This window comes from Ambystoma mexicanum, chromosome 1q (genome assembly GCF_040938575.1).
Source record: "Ambystoma mexicanum isolate Mex_15411 chromosome 1q, UKY_AmexF1_1, whole genome shotgun sequence".
Taxonomy (NCBI): Eukaryota; Metazoa; Chordata; class Amphibia; order Caudata; family Ambystomatidae; genus Ambystoma; species Ambystoma mexicanum.
The window spans coordinates 1,401,628,793-1,401,651,742 of record NC_090922.1 but is presented as its reverse complement, the minus strand read 5'-3'; positions in this window follow the sequence as shown (position 1 = coordinate 1,401,651,742).

The following is a 22,950-nucleotide window of genomic DNA, read 5'->3' as shown; positions in this document are numbered from 1 at the left end:
TGATTATGGCAGCGTTGGATGAGATGGTAGATAAGACATGAATTGTATTATTTTAAAGGTTTTTGTAAACTCCTGCATGCCTCAGTCCAACTTAGATAATCAGACGTAGGTGTGTGTTCTGTGACTTCCTGAATGCAAGCAGCCTGGCTTACATCTGCGCGATAAAGGGATGGAGTTTCCAAGGATGAGGTTCTATGGTGTAAATATCTACCCCCAAACTTTATGTATCTCGGCAAATAGGTAAGCAAATCTTGCTGGGACGTAACTTGTAAGCTTCTGAACTACAGGAAGTGCAGAAACGTTTTGTTTCTAGGCCTTTCCGTGTTAGTTAAAGAATCTTGAGGTTCAATGCCTGCTTCACTTTATTACTGAAGTTCAACTTGACCACAAGATTCTGTAGGCTTATTGGTTAACTGAGATGTAAGTCGACACATTGGCAACTGCATTCCCGGCTTTCATTTTCACAACAGAGTGTGACCAATTTTGTCACAAATACTTGTTTCCGAATGTGGCTTGAAGAACCGGGAAGCATATAAACCCAACAAGGATCGATGCTCAATGGAAAAATGCAGGAAAAATTAAAGGAATGGGAATATATTTGGCCAGGATTCCAAGTCACTCAGGTATCTGGGTAATATGTGGCATAGCCAGTTGGAAAAAAAAGATGGACGAGAAGTGTTTATTACTATTCCTCTATGTGGAAAAATAATTTAATGAGGATTTAACTTATGAGAGATTGACAAGAACAATGGGGAAACTAGCAAAAAAGGGAGGCATGATTTTGAGCTACAGAACATGGTCCAAATCTGAAAAGACACCCAGGAAAACCTATCCAAGAGATAGTACAGGCAGTGCTGAGTAGACTCACATCAGGATATACAAGTTACCATCAACATGTGTGTAAAATTGACAGATTAAAAACTGGAGAATGCAGGTAGTTCTGTGAATCAGAATATATGCAACACAATTTATTTGAATGTACAGAATATGAAAATCAAAGAATAGTGGTTACTGAAAAGCTGAGAACATTGGTGAAGAAGGTGTTAATAATAGCAGATCATCCCGAGAGGAGGCGAGAAAGAGGCTCCGTAGGAAGAATTTGTGTTTCTTGAGATACATTGCTGATATGGGGAAATGTGGAAAATTGTAAAACCGCGTCAATTCTTTATAAGGAGGAGAAGTAACTGCAGGAGAAGGAGAATAAGAAGGAGAAGAACAGGAAGGTCAAGTATTAGAACATGATGAAGAAAAAGAAGACATATTAGTCATGGAGGCTATTTCATGTGACAGGACGCACCTAAAAATGACGACATGTCACTAAATAGCAGGCAGCAGCATGGCAAACATATCAGGGAGTCACAGGGAGGAATGAAAGGAGGTGCAGTGTCAAATGATATGCCACACGGTTCATGAATTTAACGTATGCCCCTGAAGCACAATGGTTGCATACTGTAATGCACACAGACTGCAAACAAATTGATAATGTTAGACATTCAAGTCGCTTGTCACATCGCTAGTCTAAGCAGTGCTGTTTAACAGGGGGATTCCAGCCAATCACCTTGCCCCGAATTCCCATGCCAACCCCAATTTTTGGATAAAATCATCATATCAGTACACACAAAGTTATCAATGTTTGAGAATGATAACAATTCGATTAAAACAGAAAATACATATATCAAATCCTTTGTCTTCGTCAAATTTTAGAGTGCATATCATGTCATAATTAAAATAAATGTTCAGAGGCCTTGATCAGTCAACATTCATCGTTTCACTTAGGTCACTTCTCCTTGAATTGCATCAATCGCGTCATTACTACGAATCTTTGTAGAGCGATCATCAAATTGACTTCCTGGCCACTTACCGCCCTATCCCCAAACTCACTAGTATTTAGCCACTGCACACTTATTACAGACTTTTTGCAGTTTCACTATAAAATTAAATGTATTTTTGTATTGACATGTACAGCTATTAGTAGTTCCAGCTTCAATTACTGAACTTCATTTTACACATTTCCATAGTTCACCTGCACTAATTTACTGCATTGTATATTGTCAGCAAACTGCATTTCCACCTCCCCCTCCCCCGCATTGCTGCACAGCATGTCCTAACATAATGCCTCCCCATCATACACCTCACCTTCCACCCCCACTCCACACACTTCCAGTCCTCATTTCACATTAAGCTCCATACCACCCAAAGTCTGCACATGCACCCCTTCGGATATTTTCAAACACGTGGTAGTACCTCGATTCCCCCCTCGGACGGCGAGTAAGTGGGGGCTCATTTTCCACTTACAGTAAGGATTGGCAATCATTTGTCCAAAGACAAGGTTAGTGAAATGATTTATATAAAATGCATCATGCTGTTATTTTCAGCGTATCCACAATTAACACGATTTTTGTAATCAAGTCATGTCGTTACCACAGCCAGTATGATGGCAACCCTGTGTGCGGTGGGGGGGATGGGGTCATACAGTGGAAGAAGCCCTTCAGTGATTAGAGAGGGTGCAAAGTGGATATGGTGACTGCAGTGACCTCAGGAGCAAACTGAACTGCAGCAGAGCATAAGCTCGAAGGATGGAATGCTGCATTCCCAACGTCATCGCAAACTTATATTCAACCTTATCAGATAACTACTGATAACCATACTGAGAACTGCTGATCTCCATATGCTACTGAAAATGAATGCAGAAAATGTGTACAGGGGACTGCTTTTTTTATAATATTAATTGCATTCATGATCAACACTTTTGTAAAAAAAAATCACGGTCGCCACTTCAACTAAGTTCCAATGTTTTGTGCACAACAGTCTTTTTTCCCCATTGTTACGAGCAACTGGAAAAGGGGAAAGTTAAGTGTTTGATTATTAGCTTGGACAGCCTTGTGTTTGATGGAGTGAACCCAGAATGTCAATTAGACAATGGAATTCATTATTGACCTGCTCTTAGCCAATCAAAACGTTCAGAATGCGGTCAACAACTATTGGTATTTGTATTTGTATTTGTATTTATTGATTTATAAAGGGCCTTACACCAAAGCGCTGCTTGATGGCATTCTAGTCATTTGGACTCCAGAAGCAGCCATGGAAACAACAAAAATAACTTTTCTCCTTTCAGTACACTGAAATGCAATTTCCCAGCAACCTTCCTTTTAGCAAGACACTAGTGCAACATTTTCAAAAACTAAATTGAAAGCTAAAATATGAAACAATTCATTTCCAGAAAAAAAAGGTTCACTTTAGCATAGCACGTAATTGCAGCTCATGTTAAAACTGGTCAACTAACTTTACTATAACAATGCTTTCCTTTTAAAGGAAACCTAGTTGTTTACATTTTAGAGAAAAAAAGAAAACACAGGTAATTTACAAACACGTTTTGGGTACTTTAACTACTATTAAAGAGAAACATGTTTTACTTCATCACCACAACTCCAACACCTATATTGCTATTACCACAATATGCTAATAGCCTTATAGAGCTCAGGAAGGGTTTTTATCACTTGGAATAATGACTCTTCCCCAACTTATTATCCTGTGATAATGACTGGTCCTTGGCATATAAGGCTCTAGTACCTATGTACTAATCTCTTTCCCACACAGATTTATAATTTCTAGCTGAACTAATTTAAGGGCACTTCTGTTCATGCTTAAAAAGCACATTTAAGAAATCCAATTTAGGGATTAAGACTCCAGACTAAATTAGTTAAAAAGGTTCTTGATGATCTTGAAGCTCATTAAAAAATTCGGATTATTCACAGTTTATCAGAAAAGTCACTTATATTATAATTTAAAACATGCTCAGTTTCATAACCTTTCCTTACGCAGGTTATTACTAATAAATCAGCACAGATGGTGCTTTCTTTTGTTTGACTTATATCAGTCTGCTGATTGCTTATTTTCAGTTTGTCATAAAACAATCTGTATAACTCATTCCATTACACAGTTCTGTGATCAATGGATGAAGTACTCATGCTTTGTTGATGCTTACTTTCAGGATTGCATGTATGTTCTATTGGTTTTCCGGGGCCCTGATTGTGTTTTAAAATGTTGTGGAAGCTGCCTGCTATATTTCAGTCTTTGACCTCTGTACCATCATTTCTTGTGATGAAATGGAGGAGGTTGCAAGACCTCTCCCAGTTACAGATCCTGTTTCTTCAATGAAGCAACCAGTGACAATGTGCTTTACATTATATCCAGACTGGCATTGTAAATGGTCTTATTTCGGAAATGGATTCGAAACACTGAGCACTGTGACATATTTTACCTGCATGGACTCAGTCGTGCAAGCGAACATGGCATCAAATTCCATGTTTGTGGGATGGCTTGTCCCTGGCATCTATGTCAACTCGTTGACGTGCTGGAGGATCACTCAGCTGATACCATTTTTGAGATCACTATAAACATCAAAGTTTGGCATAGCCAGGCATAACAATAAGGTATACAGCCATTTACACCTTGCTATACCACTTTGGGAGAAGTAAGTAAGCTTTTGCAGGTGGTGTGTGCGATGGGAGGGGAAATAGATTTCCACATTGTACTTCACCTTCTAAAAGCAGGTGAATTTCAGAGCAATCCATAAGTAAATGCTGCCAGCAAAGATCAATTTGCAGGCAGCATGTATGCTTTTGCAAGATCGAGGGTAACAGGGAAGAGTAAAGGTTGCTTTGCTCTTCACCTTTGCACACCGCCTTGTAAATGGATGCTGGGGACCAAACAGCATGTAAGTGCTAACGCGGCTGTACCCTGCATGCAATTATCATTTTTGCTACAATTACCATGTTTGCCTTTTGCATCTCGCAACCAATCCTCCTCCTGATATCTGCTTATTTTTTAAGACAAATACATCTTTCTGCCAGATCCTCATCACCACTCTTTCCCCTTTCCCTTATTGTTGATTCAATCTATACAGTAGTTTTATGACAATAAAGAGCAAGGCCCTGTTCTTCATGCTGTTCTCTGTGCTACTGAGGTTTCTTCTCACTTTACTCCTGAAGAGTGCACGCTATACTCTTCCTTCTCTCTTGCTACTCCTGGCCCTACTCCTGCTCTTAGCCCCATCACAACATGCGCTCTGCCCTCCTTTCGTCTCACTGAGCATGAGCCCAGCCCTCTTTTATCATGTGCTAATCCCACAGTGCCCCTCTTGACCCTCTTTCTCCTATACCTCTCACTTACTTTTCCATCGTCTACTCTTCTATATCAATGTCCACTGATTTTCCCCATTTTGCTTTTGGAGTCTTTGCCCAGTCCTCAAAGCATGCCATGAACTTGACCACTATGAAAGAACTTTCTCTCAACTTCTCAAATCCAGCAAACATCACTTTTTCAATGATCTCTTCAAATGTTTCGAGCAAGCCGCATACTCACAAATCTCCTGACAACTATACACCTATCAATTCTCTTAATCTCCCTCTCCAATCAGGTTTACAATCTACACACTCCACAGAAATTGTGTGTCTATCTGTCACCAATGTCCTCACTTCTACTCACCATGCTTAACTCACCCTTTGAATACTTCACAACCTATCCATCGCTTTTGACATGGTGAAGCACTCTATCCTGTCTTCTTTGCTTTCCTCTTTATGCCAGATATGACTTACTCTGTGGCTGGCTGGCCCCATGAACCCCAACCTTTCAATTAACTTTGGTGATCCCCAATGTCTACTTTCCCTCAGTATTCCAGTATTTCTTCTCATGGCGTCAGCTGACAATTCTACGTTGATGACTCCCAAAGCGTTCTCTTTTTTCCATCACTGTCTCTGCCCTTTTAAATTACTCTCTTTAAGTGCCTTGCTACTATTAAACATTAGATGGATTCTCACTCCCTCCATCTAATTGCCTTCAGAACTGCAATATGGTTCTTTGCTCACTCTTTCCCAACACTATCTTCTCTCATCCTCCATCCCCTCAGAATTCTTTATCTCTCTACTTCGGCTCACATTCCTGGGATAGCTTTTCATGCCAGACTTTCCTTCCCTTCTAATTTCCATCCTTACCAGACCCACCTTACCACAAACAAGATAACTCTCTAGCTAAGTAACATGAAAGGTTTCTATTTGGCTGTCATTGTTACTTATTATTTTCGATTATTTACCTACTGTCAGAAAATTCTGCTACACTAAACATGATTTTTAGGCTCACAATATGTTTTCTAAATCTTAATTTAATATTTAACATAGCATTATGGTGTAAATTTGTCTGATCATTCATGGAGAAGTAGACAGATGATGAACATCATTTTGAGTTATGGCTTACCATCTCACCTGTCACTTCCTCCACCCAAGTTGCTAACATATATCCCAGACTTCATATAGAAACTCCATGACCCACTAACTATTGGATCACGAGAGATTACAGCAAATTACACTGTCTTCTGAAAGTGCCCACAAAGAGACTTAAAGAGGCAAATCCATATAGACCGTAGTGTTTGGGAGCAATGTGGAAGTAAGCGAGGGCCTTACCATAAATGTTCCTGCTCCAATCCACCTCTTAGGCCATTCTCAGTCACGAATACACCGCTATCCCCATCTCCTTAGTGACATTAACTGATGTCTCACCATAAGGATAGATGACAATGGATAAGGGCATGCAGAAGTTGGAAGAACTAAATCTTTGCATTGCTGAGGAGAATGATCATACAAACCAAACATGAGCAGAAATACATTCGAAATGGACTATGTGTATGTTTTGAACACAAATAACTAAGAAGCAACAGAGTGCAATACAGCAAAGAGATACAGGAATAGGATACAATAGTGTAGTTTGCAATATGATGATGTCCACGCTTCTTTGCATGGGTTTACCTCCAGAGATGATAGGTTTTGCTGGGGGGCTTAAACAGAGGCTTTCTTCTTACTGCCTTGCATTTCAGTGTTGCAGGCTATCTTGATAAGCGAAATTATATGCAGTTACTTTAGGTTTGGTGTGATATGGTTTACTGTCTCAGTGGTTTGGTGAGATGTGCAGGTAAATGCAGGATGCCCTTCAAAAGGGCAGAACGGCACTGGGGACCCCAGTGAGGAGAGCACGGTTAGCATGGAGAGCATGGTGAACATCCAGATGGGAGTAGACATTTCCTGGACAATGAATCTGAAATTCACTCCTAGGTGTCCTTGGATTTCGCGAGGATGGCAAGTTACTCATCATGCTTATGTGAGTCTTGAAGGAGGACTCAAAGGCAATGCAGATCTTATGATCTGATGTGATTGGTGAGGCTGGGGGGGGTGAAGGAGACATTGAGTGTTATGTCACAGTGCCTAGTCTGGATCTGTGCTAGGTACATGTTGTCTCAAAGAAGAATGTATTCTGTGTTTGTTGGGTTGGGCTTCAGGTGTAATATAGATATCCAATCTATGTATGCCTAGTTCTCCAGAAAATACATTTTCTCAAATTTGATACATTTCGCACATTAGTCATTATCCTGCTACCTTTCTTGCATTGAAAGGTGCTAAAGATTGAATTTTGAATGTGAGGAACTGTTTGGAGGAACGTATGTGTTTGTTTTTGATTTGGTGATCTTCTGCATTAAACTCTTTTAAAATTGCTCCTAGTGTTTCAGACCGTCAATGCTTAAGGTGCTTGGAACTCCATTGGCAGAGGAGGAAATGTGAATCCCTGGAGTTATTCTCAGTATCGTGAACTAAAACCCAAGATTCTTTTGGGTCCTTAGGTACTGTATTATTGGCAAATTAACTGTTGATGAGATAGATAACGAAAGGTGTGAATTCAGACGTGCAATCTTTTATCAAGGTGACAGGGCAGAAGTCGCCTTTGCATCTAGACAGTTTTAACCCATTAATATTGTTGATGGTGTCAGACGTGGACAATGGGGTAAAGGTAAATGTGTTAACCTTGAGGGAGTCCATTGAAGGAGTTGTGGGTAGGGAGGTGTTGTGAAGGTTAAGTTTGGATTTCTTTGGTTCTGTTTTTTGTTGTACTACTGTGATTTTGTCTGCTAAGGCTTTTTGAATATTGGAACACCATTGTTCATCTTTGGTAGAGTGGTCTGTGGTAGGGGCTGGCAATTCCAGTTCACAGAGAATAGTAAATAACTCTCTGGTATTGGACTGGGCGTTCGAGATTCTTTGGTTGTAGACGTCACTTGTTGCTTTGATAATTTCTTATTTGTAATTGTTGGCTAAGGTCAGGAAGTGGGTTTTATTCTCAAGTATGGCAATTTGAGCCAGTTGTTCTCTGCAGACCTTTTGGTAGCACGCATGGTGGGGAGCTCAGGGATAAACCAGCGGTTGATATGTGCTATCGGTTTGGCTTTTTTGTTTTTTAGGGGGGCTACTTTTTCAATAGCAACAAGCATGATTTTATTGTAATGACTGACTTAGGCCGATGGGTCATTGTCAGAATGTGTCAAGTCCAAGAGCGATGTTAAAAAAGCTAGCATGTTATCACGGTTGATATTTTTCATACTTTTGGACGGACCCGTAGGTGAAGTTAGGGGATTTTCTGCAGATTTAGTGATAAGAATAGTGGTGAAGGTTATGGGGCCGATTCATGGAACAAACGTGCGCCGAAAATCAAGCAGGCGCAAGGTGGCGCAAGCGTGAGAAAGCACGTGCGATTCAAGGAAGGCGCTGCGCTTGTTTCCCACTGGTTGTGCGCCAAATCTGTGCATGGCACACGCAGGCACACACGTCATCAAACGGTACGCGCACAGAAAAAGTGGGCGCAACAGTCGGCGTAACACGCAGAATAGGGAATAACGCGTGAAAAAGAAGGCGTAACTGGGGAAGTACTGCACGGACCTACACGGAACGCACACACGCACGCGAACAACCCATATTCATGGATTCGAATACGAGAAACCCGCGCACAGCAAAAGACGAGCACAGGCGTTAACGCGTCCGCCACACGAAGGCAGGCGGAAGCGTCCCCGCGCAAAGTATAAAAGTGCATGCAAACAACACACACGTATATACAGCTACGATGAATGCCCCATTTGTCGCAGCACTGATTGTGGGACACCGCAGGAGGATGAGAATAGCCAGGGCACGCATTTTTTCACCACGGACAAGCCTTTTTGGGATGGCTGACGACCAGGTCTATGGTAGGTATAGGTTTCCACCCCGTATCATCCTAGACCTGGTCAGGGAGTGGGAAGATGACCTTACATCCCCCACCCTCTGCTCCCAAGCATTGAGCCCCTTGGAGAAGGTGCTCAATGTCCTGCATTTTTTGGCCACTGGGTCTTTTCAGCAGACTACTGAAATAGTGGGGGGGGTCTCACAGGCCACGCAGTCACGCTGCCTACACCAGGTCTTGGCAATCGTGACAGTGCGCCCCTCAGTCCGCAGGCACATAGACATGCCCAGAACACCCGCAGAAAGGCAGGCTGTTGTCCAGGACTTTTACAGGGTGGCACACTTCCCCAAAGTGCTCGGTGCCATAGATTGCACCCATGTGGCCCTACGTCCACCTACGGCCGCTGAGCACATCTACTAAAACCGCAAGCACTGGCATTCCATCAACGTACAGGTGCTATGCGATGCAAAGGGAATGATCACCTCTGTCTATGCAAACTACCCTGGCTCCACCAATGACAGTTTCATATACAGAATGTCCATCCTGAGTCGGGCCCTGGAAGCTGGGCAGCATGGCGACACATGGCTCCTAGGTGAGTACAAATGCCCATGCACATGCATGCATGTCACACACACACACACACAAATACACAAACCCCAATAATCACAACCATTGTCACCTCTCCAGGGGACAGTGCCTACCCTCTGAGCAACCACATGATGACGCCAATCCGAAACCCCAATACACCACCCCAGGTAAGACAACGCCGCCCATATTGTAACCAGGGCCATAGTGGAGCGCACATTCGGAGTGCTCAAGTCACGCTTCCGCTCCCTTGACCGCTCTGGCGGGCAGCTACTCTATGCACCCCCAGTAGTGTGCAGGATCATTGTGGCAGCATGTGTGCTGCACAATGTTGCAACACGGCCGGGCGTACCGGTGGACATGGTGGTGCCCCCACATCCCCAACCACAGGCACAGGTGCTGCACATGGGAGGGGATAGGGCACGTGGCGAGGCAGCCCGGACCCAGCTTGTGGCCACATTTTTCACCTAAACTCCCAACCCTGCGGAGTGCACACAGGCCGGGCACATACCTGGTGACAATTGATGATGACAAAGAGACAGTCAACTGTCACACCCTACCACCCTGAGATTGTTGCCATGGAATTGCCACATTGGGTGCATCCCTAGCTACTTAAACACAATCAATCCTGTGTGACCAAAAGGCACACATGCAAGGTGTGAATCACACAGACCTGCATAACAGGCCATGACTACCACTGGTATGTCACTCAAACCCTCCCAAACCACAACATGACATGGCAAGAAATAGCCATACACCAACACAGTACCAATAAGGTACACATTGCCATGTGAAAAATGTAAATTGGCACCAGACAATGATGCCTGACATGGAATCAGATGAAATGACTGACCAACAACCTCCCACCCAAAAGAAGTCATACCCAAATGCATTCCAAAAGTTGTAGTTGTAACATAACAATGAATGCCTGTCTACATGCACAATGTGCATTGCAAAATCAACACTGCAGCTTCTGTGTGCCGTGTCCAACTCCTGCAACACACTGCTCAGTGCACAGCACAGTGAACAGCCATTGTGTGTGTGATGCACACCCTGAGCATCACATCTAAGCAACAAACTATATCAAAAAGCAAATTAGGCATGTACAGGATCCACAATTGTTCATAGAACATGTGCTGTAGGGACACAGTGGGCACCAGAAGGCAAACAGAGTGTACACGTGGACATGAAAGGGTGGTTGTACATGTAGTGGATAATAGTGCGAGTGTGTGGGTCAGTAGGGACATGCACTCAACATATGCATGTGCAATCAAGTGACCATCAGTGTCCTCTACACATCACATGTGAACATTCACCATGTGTATACCCCAGCATGTCAAACCACAACTATCCCCTCACACCTGAAAGGTAAACACAACACATGAACAGGCATTGATCAGCAGAATACATCATGTACATAGGATACCACAATTACAATGTCAGGGTGCCCATCACACTGCAGGGCAAGGCAACTATCAACAACAAAACACCCCCACCCCTCACAAATCACCATGACCCACTGAAAAACTGCACCTGGGTTATTCAGCCTCATCCTTTAATTTCACCTGGCCACAGGATCACCCTTCCCCTTTGTCACCATCTCCCACCTTGTGTGTAAAAAGTTGCCAGCACCCTCAGAGCCCACCTTGATTTGCAAAAGCACCAAATCCAAGAGAACTCAAAGCAGGCCAACACAGAAGCCAAGCAAATAACCCACAGGCAGGAAAACAAACCAGAACAGCCTCCAGTAGATGACTTGAAGTAGCAGTATGCCACAAAGGCCAAGTACTACCACAATGATGGTAACAGCCAAGGTAGCACAGTAAAACAATGTCACAACAGGATGTGTACCATGTGTGGTACATAACATAGAATGCTGCACCACGAACGGATGTGTATTGTCACAGCTCCCGTGTACAGGCGCAGGAGTGGCACGAACCAACCACCCCCACCGTGGTCTGGGTGCCTGCAAGGTCAAACTCACACTGGCCTCTGAGACCCTGGTGGGGAAGGAGGGTCAGGGATATGCAGTCGGGACAGGCATTGGCATACTGGAAAACCAGAATGAGGGGCAGGAGAGGGGAGTAGGATTGACACGGGAAAGTAGGGAATGCACAAAAATGTAGTAGTCACATTAACATATACACAATTTGACCAAACTTGTTCAGCATGCACATAGCAGCAAATTACTCAAATGGACGTCAAAGAGAAACTTATCTCTGGGGTGAGTGCTGGCCTCCTGCCTGCGCGCTCTCAGGGCCGGTAACAGGAGCAGTTCAATGCTGCAAAGAGAGCCACAGTTAATAATCTGTGCATGCCCAAAACACACAAACACACCACCAAATATGCCCCAAAGTAACAAACTACTCTAGAAACAGACAATCTTGTGTGGAAGCTTCGTACCCATACGTTACATTACCCCTGTGATGGTTCATACACAGTCAATGCAGTAAGTCAGGCACCGCTGGGTGCGTCGCAAATGGAACACCAATGTGTCACGATTCACGCAACATGCAATGTTCCCTGGGAAAGCAGACAGACGCATATAGCAAGGTATGACTTCAGAACAAGCCGTGTACCACCATAACCAAAATAAAATAGGCAGTGCATGTTTCAAATTCTACTTGGAAATGAAATGCACTGCACCCGAGTCTGTCCCTTGCTGTCTGTCCCTGTGAGCTGCTTCTTTCCATGTCTCGGAACGCTACATGGCTAATACAAGTGCCTCAATGGCCCATGGTGGACCGGAGGGTATGTGCCACTGCCCCTGCAGGTGCCCCAGACAACTTTCCCTATCAACTAGCCATCAGTCCACTAACACATGTGAGCTGTATTGTGCGCTTCAAGACCAATATTTGTCCAAGCTCACCGTCAGTGCTGCTACTAAGCATGCATGTGCAACTGGCCTGGTGGAAGGGTTGATGTGTTGTGACCCCCCTGTGCTGCTCACCTTGCCTGGAGTCCCTTGAAACACGTCAGCAGTTTTCGGATGTATGATCGCAATCCATGTGCCTCTGCTTGCGCACACATGCGCATGTCGGCACCAACAAACGTGTCCAGATTCCAGACGTCCAATGGGCCATGTCTCCTGGCAAAGGTGGTCTGGAGGCTCATCCCCCTGCAGAAAGGCCATGAAACACATGATTAATGCTTTAGATTCATCTGTGTGTGTCTCTTCAGGCATTTCATGACTGGACCATGTCAGAGACGTACATCAGAAATCACACCATCAGTCCATCTTTCACAGCCAAAGTGTGGAACACACTATCTACGGCATGAATTGCATCAAGCACATGTACAGTAAAGATAAGAAACATACTACACAATGCATGGCAATTAATGTACACATGAATCATGAAACACCACATCTCGGAAAAGAAGAACAGTGGTCAATGACACCCCAATCATCCCCACTAGGGGTGTCAACACAAGTCCCACAGCAGCAGACATGCCACATATATGACAGTCCAAAGCCTGTGTGTAATAGGCTGTTACACCGAACCATCCTTGCGAGGCCATGGATAAGGGAAGCAGGAGTGGCATATGTGAGTCAAGGACCCCAAGCAACAAATACATACACAAGACAAGCTTGAAGGGCCCAGCTGGAACAGACAGTGGAGGCTTTCAAAAGCCACAAAGCACCACACCGTCACATGAAAGCACAATAGACAAGCAATTTTAAACTATATTAACTAATTACACTAACTATGAAAAACCTACATTACCTATTTAAACTAACTATCAAACAGAAATTTAACTAACTAAACTAAAAGAAAAATCAAAAATGTCCACATACGACCTCGGGGGGCACCCAGGAGGGGGGAGCTACAGGGTGCTGCTCAACACCCACATGCGATGATGCTGAGGAAAAAAAAACCTCCATGGGCTCAACGCCTGCACGGCCTGACCTATGTGGGAGATAGATTGTCGTCCGAGTCTGGCTCTTCAAGGAAAGGAGGACGTGGCATAGGAGCATGGCCACGTCTAGCCGCAGCTTGCCCCTCGTCGGCAGCAAGTTTGCCGGACGGGTGACCCTGGTTCTGGGTGGCGATGACACGTAGGTCTGCATGCAGAACCTCCCGTGATACACGTGCTTCCTCTTGCAAGGTAGCACGTGTAACACGGAGTACCTCCTGCAAGGCCTGGCTGGACAAACGCTGCACCTCCCGGCAAGCATGTAGCTCAGCCGAGATGCTACGCTCAAGCTGTGCAAACCTCTCCTCTGCCCGCTCCCTCTGGGACATCAGAAGGACAACCAGAGTGGATCTGAGGGAAGCATACTCCTCCCTCAGGGCTTCCATGTGTGCCTCTGCGTGAGCAGCAATTGTTTGACGCAGAGACGACATTTCAGCCTGGCGTGCCCTGTCTGAGGCCGCCATGCTTAGCCTGAGCGAGCGGGCCGTGGACCGTGCCGCCTGCTGCTGGAGAAGCACCTGCCTAGCAGGGGGGAGCACAGATCGGGCCACACGTTCCATGCTCTCAGCGATGTTCTCCATTGCTGCCCCTGGCGTTCAGAATTGGCAGTCATGTCTTGCTCCCACTCAGTATACAGCGGTTGCGTGCGGCAACCGCATTGCTGGGCTTGACCCCTGCTGGACTCAAGGACCGGGTGTCCTTGTTGTGTCGGCACCGCCCGCGGCTGCACGACTACATGCCCCGTCGACGTGATGTCCCAGGCACATCAGTGACTGGTGTGGAGGGTGACCCTGCGTCCCGATCCACCACAGCGGAGGTTCCAAGACTGTCTGACCCCTCAGTGCAGGTGTCGCCGACAGAGGAGTGTCCACATCAGAATCACTCACCCCTGACATATGGACCTGATGCTCATCCAACTCGACATGGTCGTCAGAGTGTTCATCCGGGCTGGACTCATAGGCAGCCAGAGACAAGATGGACTGTAGCACCTGGGGGTTTTCATGGCCTACCAACCCACGACCCCCACTTGTGCTGAGTTGATGTAGTGATCACAACCCTGTGCCTGGCATGACAACACCATCCGCTAGCTCCATTGCGTCATCACCTGAAAAATAGAGAGAAAAAAGGTCACTACACATGTTAGAAGCACACAACACACACACACCCCGACACCAAACACATCAGGCAGACATGTGACACACAAAATAGAACCTGGCATGCATGCTGGGTCAACTTGAAATTGCTTCTGTGATTACACCTGTGGAAGGTGGCAGTTTGCACTGAAGTAGGTCTATGCAGTGCAGCAAATATGTATGTTACTCACTATCTACATGTACAAGGACTTCATGGTGTGTGTCAGAAAATGTGAAGGCAGTGCAAGGTCAACTTCAGGCATCACATGCAATGTGCATTCAATGGATAGCATGTCTACAAGCAAACCACCTCTCCCCCCAAGTGCAAAAGCAGGGATGCCTAGCATGGTATCAAAAGGCTGACCATAGACCTGTGTATTGACAGACAGTGTTGACTAGCATCAAGAGCATCATGTGAGTCAAGTGACAACACAGCAAATGATGATGGGACAGTAAGCAGGACACATGATGAAACCTCTGGAGTACACCCACGTGTGAAGAAGACACTACACCAGTTGGACAGAGTCATTGGCCATTAAACAGGCTGAGGCCTGTGACCCACACAGATTGTCAGACCCTAAACATGTGTGCAACGCAGTTCTGAGCCACAGTTATCATTGGAAGGCAGATGAAATGCCATGCAATGTAGGTCACCCAGGACTTGTATTACAGTGATCATCCTGTCATGGACACATAGGGGCATGCGTGGAATGCACATGGAGCATGAATGGGCACTCATGTCCCTGCGGGGCATCTGACCTCTGCACTTTCCAAGTGAGACACCCTGCATCAAGTACTTAGGATGTACCCCACAGCATATGTCTGGCAGATTGGCCGCTGGATGTTAGCATGTACACAGGAGGCATGAACAGGGAAGTACCCAACGGCAATATTGTAGCAGACCAGTGCTAAGGTGGAATTGGGGTGCAGAGAGGGGGGTTGAGGGGCAAGGGAGCATGCCTACATTGAGTACCCGCTTGCAGGCAGAGGACACATGCACCTCAGTCATGCTATGCATAGTTCCTGGGCTGAGAGGAAGGTCACCCCACGCTACATGCGGAAGTGCCAGTGAGCTGGAACATGGACCGGAGGGGTATACTGGTAACCAGCATTTGAGTAGGGTGCAATAGTGGTGATGCGGACAGTCCTCGTCTGCTCCACATGTCCACCATCCAGCAGAGTAGACATGCATCAGGGAAACATTGCATTACTTGCACATCAGAACCATGTACACGTGACATGTAGTGGCAGTCATGCACAACACATCACACAAGTAAAACACACACGTCCTCGATAAACACGCATCAACACTCACTGGACTGGGCATCAAAGTCTGGCATCTCTCCTACTCCTTCGACCGATTCAGATGGTATGAACTCCGCAGCGAGTGACTCATGCAGAGTGAGGTCTTCCTCCTCTGGTGCAGGCCCACTGCCAGTCACCAGAGTCAAGTTGTAATTTGAGGCACGCTTAGCCTTAGTGCTGCGTTTGAGGTAATTCCAATGCTTTTTGCACTCTTGCGCCGTGCGCACCTCATGGCCGAATGCACTTACATTTTCCGCAACTTGCTTCCAGTTGGTATCACGGTGGGCAGCCGTAGTCTGACAATTAGCACCCACTAGAATGTCACGGCTGTGGTCCCGCATGCAGTCCACGAGGAAGTCCAGTTCCTGTTTGCAGAAAGGCTTCTTCATCGATGTGCCGGAGGTCGTAGCTGTGTGTGGGGTTCCAGCCTGTGCTACAGGTGCAACCTTCCTCCTCTTGGATTGTGGCGCAGACCCTGGCTGGCTAATGCCACCCTGATCAGTATGGCCAGTGGGTTTGGTGGATTGAGCCAAGGGAGTGGCAGGTGGAGGGACGACCAAAGGCCTGACTTGTGTCAGTGGCAGCTGGGTGCCCTCTAATGGACCCTGCTGTGGCAGGGTCATTGACCGCAACTGTCCTGGTTGGCAGACTCACAACCGGGGTGTTGTTGGGTGCATTTGCCCCTACACTTGCCAACACCCGGCTATTCGGGGCAGCAGATGACATAACTGCCCCAGGGACATGTGTCTTGGTCAGGGCAGCCCTGCATGCCCCTACGGTTTCCCTCCTGGCCTGTTGGAAATGTTCCAAGGACTCTTCAAGTGCCACCACAGCCTGCACTGGCAGACACTGAGCCTGGGTGGTGGTGTCCACAGCTGCACCTGCAGCTACCACTACCCTTGGGCCCGTGGCAGTCGATGAAACGGACTGCCAAGTCACACGGGCGCCAGTGCCAGATGCAGAAGTTGCATCTCCCGGAACCACAGGGGGTGGTGGCATGACTGCAGCGACACATGGCACAACATCGTGCTCAAGTGGCGCACCCCTGCCTCTTCCCCCTCTGCGGCCACCCTGGACACCCTGGAGTCCCCCTACTCCCTGGTCACCCAGAACATGTCCCCAACCATGCCCGCCACGAGGAGGAGGCCCAGCTGAGGCGCCCCTCACTTTTGGTGGCCTCCCAACCATGGCACAGATGTAGTAGTGCCGGCACAGATGGAGTAGTGCCAATGGGAGGTGTACACCACAATTGACCTGGGCAATTGGGGTGAAGGGGGTGGGATGCAAGATGTTAACTGCCCCCCTGCACCTGCAAGGCTGTATGTGACCCCGGTGATGTAGTGACGGATCACGCAACGCTCAGGCACCCCAAAACTGCAGTAAAGCCGTGCACGCAACCCTGCAGCCTACGTGCGTAAAATCAACCTCCCGCAGTATGCGGTGGCACCCAGCAACACGAAAAACACGTACGCGTGGGACACGCAGGCTACTATGACCTTGAAAACGGTGCGATACACAAGGGCACCCGCAGTGGGAAAAATAGCGTGCGCGACTCACCGTCTGACTAGCGCGATGCAGAAAAACACGCGTAGCCAATACCCCCGCCAAAAAAAGAGATACGTCCTTGATAGCTGTGAAGTTGTGATGGTACGCGAAAACAACACAAAGCAGCAACACACGTCGGTCTCCACAAAAGGCACGTACAGCGAACTGCTGGCCCAGCTCACCTTTAACCCGTGCTGAGGGAAACGGAAGCGCGCATCACGTCACTTCACGTGCCAAATCACTCTGTATCAAGCTGGCCACGCGAAAACACACGGAAGACCACGGTCCTGCCCAGAAAGCCGAATTACTGCCCCCCAGACTCCTGAGCATGCTCCCACCTGCCATCTGCTGCTGCCTGCCTGCCTGCTACCCACATGCCCTGCTATTTGCTGCCTGCACGTCAGCCAGGGGTGCAGTTGCTGTGACCACCCCTGCTGGAACCGAACACTCCCGACTGGGATACCATCGCTCCACAGCCCAGCCCCAGGACCCAGTTGCCCACCCACTCCTGCCTCTGGGGTTGCCATGTCGGTCACAAAACCATCTGGCACCACTGGCAACCCCCAGCCAGAGAGGCAGAGGGCCACCAGCTTCAGTGCCAGGGAAGTTGGTGTCCTGGTGGAGCAAGTCCTGGGGCAGTATGATGCCCTTTGGAAGTTTGCGCGCCGACTATGAAGGACGGACCAGGATCTGGATGGACATCGTGACTGCCATCAATGCGGAAGGGGTGGCAGTCCGAGACTTACAACATGTCAAGAAGCGCTGGGAGGACTTCTGGTCCAGGACCCTCAACAAGGCCCGGCGCCTCTCGAAGGCAGTGGATGCCAAGGGGTGCCAGGGCCACCTGTCTGACCACCAAAGGAGGGTCCTGGAATGCATATGCCCAGCGCTCCACGTCCAGGTCCTTGAGAGGGAGACCCGTCTGGAGTTGAGCGGTAAGTGTACATGCATACTGATTGGACACTGTGCGTGTCGTGCCAGTAGTGTGTAGGTTGCACATGTGTTTTATTGCCATGTACGGATGTGTATGAACATGGGCGTGAGGCTGCCACATGTGAGTCCTCTCAGGTGTGAGACACATCGATGGTGTATGTGTTGGTAAGCATGCTGGGCAAATGCAGGTGTGGGAGCACACATGTTTGAATTTCTGCGTATGTACGTTGGCATGGTTGTGGTGTCACACATGGATGGTGGTTCATGCTGCATGTATCTGCACTGTGTACATGTGCATGTGTGTGTATTTGACAAGTGTGCAACTGTGATGCAACTTGGATGCATGTGGCACTGACATGTAGAAGGCTGAATGACAGATGTGACATGGATGGCGATATCATCACTGTGACAGTTGGTGGACATGTACACATGCATGTAGGTGTGGTAGCGTGTGTGCATGTGTTGTGCACTCCCCGTGTTTCATGTGACGTAAGGCTCACCTTCGGATGCCCATGCTGTTTTATGTGTATGGATGGTGCTGGCTGGTGCAATATTGTTGTGGAATTGCTCATGTGTGTGAATACAAATGACATGTGTGTTGGGGAGTGTGATGCCATGTCTGAAGTATGACACTGCCACTCATGTACAACTGTCATGTGTGTATCAGTCCACTGTAAAGTGCTCTGATGCCTGTGTTTTATCTCTCCCTGTCTGCAGCCTCAACTGATGAAGAGGGCAGAGAGGGTGCTGTGGAGCATAGCGGCAGGGATCGCACCACCAGCCGGAGACGCAAGGCCCGGCTCCCCTCCCAGATTGTCATCTCGTCGGGGAGTGAGGAGTCTGGTGCCGCGTCCCAGGCCGCAGCTGCCGAGGGTAGGTCCAAGAGGCGGAGGTCGGAGGTGGACTCCTCGGCAGCAGAAGGGGCAGCTGAGACCCCACAGGGTCCGACGGAGGAAGATGACACAGAGTCATCCAGGTTGGTGGGGGGTTTGGTGGAGGAGGAGGCCGCGGAAGGGATACACACGGGGTCTGGAGGTGGGCATTCCACGGGTGCTAGTGATGCAGTGCAGGGGCAGGGACAGCAGGCAGCACAGGCAGCCGTGGAGGTGCCTGTGTGTAATCCTGTCCCTGATCCTGTCACTGCATCATCTGGCCCCAGCAGGGATGCCTAAGTCAAGACCCGTTTTCAGGGAGGGGATGAGCGCACAACAACTGGCCTTCCTCTCCCTGCAGACGTGGCTATCCGGGACCGTGTTGAGCCTGTCCTGAGTGGGATAGCGTTGCGTCAATGGGGCATGCAAGGTGACCTGCAGTCTTTTTGTGGAGAGATTTCACGTCATCTTGCATGCCTCTTTGACCACGTTGACATACTGGGATGGGTCACCGGTGCTGGATTCCTCTGTGTGCTGGACCTTCTTGTGACCCCCTCCTCACCTGAACCCCCTACGCGCCAGTCGTCCTCCATGCCATCTTCCCACCCATGTATCACCTGGGTACCCTGTGGAGCTGCCTCTGACCCAGCGGCCAAGCTGGTCGAGGACACATCCCTTCCACAGTCGGGAGTTGGACGTCCAGCAGGGGTGGCCAGCACAACAACTGCACCCCAGCCGGAGGAGGACGTGCAGGCAGCAAGAGCCAGGACACAGGCAGAGGCACAGCAGCAGCAGCATGGTGGGAGCAATGATGGCTCGGGGCCTTCAACATCGGAGGGGCAGGCATCGGCCATAGGGCAGGAGGACCCTGGATTTCAAGTGTCTTCCATGTGGCAGCGGTTGGGCCACGCCATAGATGCGGAGCGGCAGCGGGCGGAAGAGGCACGGCTCACAATGGTCAGGGCGGAGAACTCCATGCGGAGGGCCCTGAGGCGGGCCGAGTGCCTCGAGGCAATTCGCAGGGAGTTGGAGGTGAACATGTCGTCGTCCCTGCGAACCCTCAGGGCCATGGAAGAGGACCGCCTCCAGGACATTGAGCGGGAGTTCTATGATGCCCTGGCCTGGCCCGGGACATCCAAAAGTGAGCCGTTGGACTAGCCCGCTGCCTTTGTAAATAGTTTTTAGAGTTAGGTTTCCTTTTCCTTTTCCTTTGATTTGTGGTGAATGGACTATGCCACACACATTTGTATATAGTTTTTTTATCAGGTAGTTTCTTAGGTAGGTTTCATTTCTTTCGTTGGGCTCATGGACCCTTGACAATGGATTGTACATAGTTGGAAAATGGATTTATTTGAACTTTTTATTTGATTTTAAACATGGATTAATGGATTTTTCTTTTGGTCAATGGATTGTACATATTTGGACAATGGATTTTTTTGAACTTTTTCTTTTCATTTAACCATGGATCAATGGATTTTTCTTTTTACGTTTCCTTTGGATTTGCGTCGGTGGAGGGAGAGTTTTGACTATTTCTCTTTAGGATTACTTTGGATTGGTTATACTTTTCATTTACTCATCTTTTGCACATGGTTTTCATTTCATGTTTGCTATTGTGTTATGCTTTCATTTCATTGCTTTATTTTTGTACATAATACATTTTCATATTTTAGTTCCATGTGTCGGATTCGCTCATTGGCTTGATGCATGTGAAAATGTGGGTTTACACAATCAATGCAAACCAGTGTGTGTGTGTGACGGACATGTGTTGATGTACATAGTTGACTTTTGCTTTGTGTCTTGAGATAGGCCTGCCAGTGTGGGGTGGATTGGGAAATCATTGCGTCTCAATAATGGGGCGGCATGCTGTGGTATTTGGGTGTAGAAGTGGGCCATGTTTGTGCATCTTTACTTCATGTAGGGGGGGACACGACTGGGGGCCTGCTGGCAGGTGCCCTTCACTGCTGGGGGATAGGGGTGCTGGGGGACATGAGTTGGTGATCACTAGTGCAAGGTGACATGTGGCTTGGTTGGAGGGCATGCCCATGGTGGATGGGCTGCCTGTGGGACATGACCAGGGGTGCAGGGTAGTCCCCTGTGGTGTGAGCTGCCTGCAGGGGCCATGGAGGGGGTAGAGAGCACACCTAGGAGGACCCAGTCTGCCAATTCACGTGTAGGACTCCCCGCGCACCCCAGAAATACACGTACCCCGCTCTGACAGCTAAATTGCATGTGAAACTTCCAGCGAAACCCAGTAATATGCGTACCACACTCGCACAGGGACTGTTGCATGTGAAACTTCCTGTGAACCCCAGTTATACGCGTACCCCACTCGCACAGGGCCTATCGCATGTGAAACTTCCCACGAACCCCAGTAATACACGTACCCCACTCGCACAGGGCCTACCGCGTGTGAAACTTCCCGCAAACCCCAGTAATACACGTACCCCACTCGCACAGGGCCTACCGCGTGTGAAACTCCACGCGAACCCCAGAAATACACGTATCCCGTTCGCACAGTTCCTACCGCATGTGAAACTCCCTGTGAACCCCAGAAATACACGCACCCCGCTCCCACAGGGCCTACCCCGTGTGATACTCCCCGCGAACCCCAGAAATACACGTACCCCACTCGCACAGAGCCAATCGCGTGTGAAAATTCCCACCAACCCCAGTTATGCACGTACCCCACTCGCACAGGCCTGTTCGCGTGTGAAACTTCCCGCGAACCCAAGTAATACGCGTACCCCACTCGCACACGGCCTATCGTGTGTGAAAATTCCCATGAATGAGCGGGGTACGTGTATTTTGAGGGGTGCGCGTGGAGTTTTATATGTGATTGGCCTAGCGCGAGCAGGGTATGTGAATTCCGATAGGTGCGTGGGGAGTTTTACACACGTTTTCGTGGTTGGCGGGCTGTATGCTGGTCCACTGGCCTGTGCGCCATGTACTGGATTTGCGCGCTGTTCATGGCGCACGGGGCGGGGTTGGGGGCGTAACTGGTGCTGCTGCAGGGTCGCTGTGCCACTCTGCACCACGGCTGCTTAGGGATGTTAAAATTCATAAATACGCTGTGCGCCGAAATGGGTTTTGGCGGAAGCGGCTGGCGCAGACAGCCGCACGCGCACACTGTGCGCCAGCCGCGTGCGCCACTTGTGCGCTGAATTCTATGAATTAACCCTTATGTTGTTATGAGCTGACCAGGAAGTAGGGGTGTGTGGATGTCAGTGATGCAGTGTGTCCGCTATCCAATCTAATGTACGTCCTTTTTCATGGTTAGGGGCGCCTATTCTTGCTTGATATGCAAATGGTTAAATTCTGTAATGACGGCCACTTAAAATGAAAAGATAATTAAACTGAACTCTCCTGAATGTTTGCATGGTGAAGAAATTCCATTAGAACTGAATGAAAATGGAAAGATGTTTTGATGTGCCTTTAAACTTAGAATCTAGACACTGATTGTTTTCCTCTGCTTCTATTGCTCACCTGGTCTGGGTACTTAAATTCCTGCTACCTTATCCATACTCTGTTCAAAGCACCCCCTTCATTTGTCCCGGGTTGGCTGCTAGGCCGCCTTGTTAGCTTATTCATGCACAGTGCAGCTACCCTGTCTTTCTCTCACCCTTCCCACC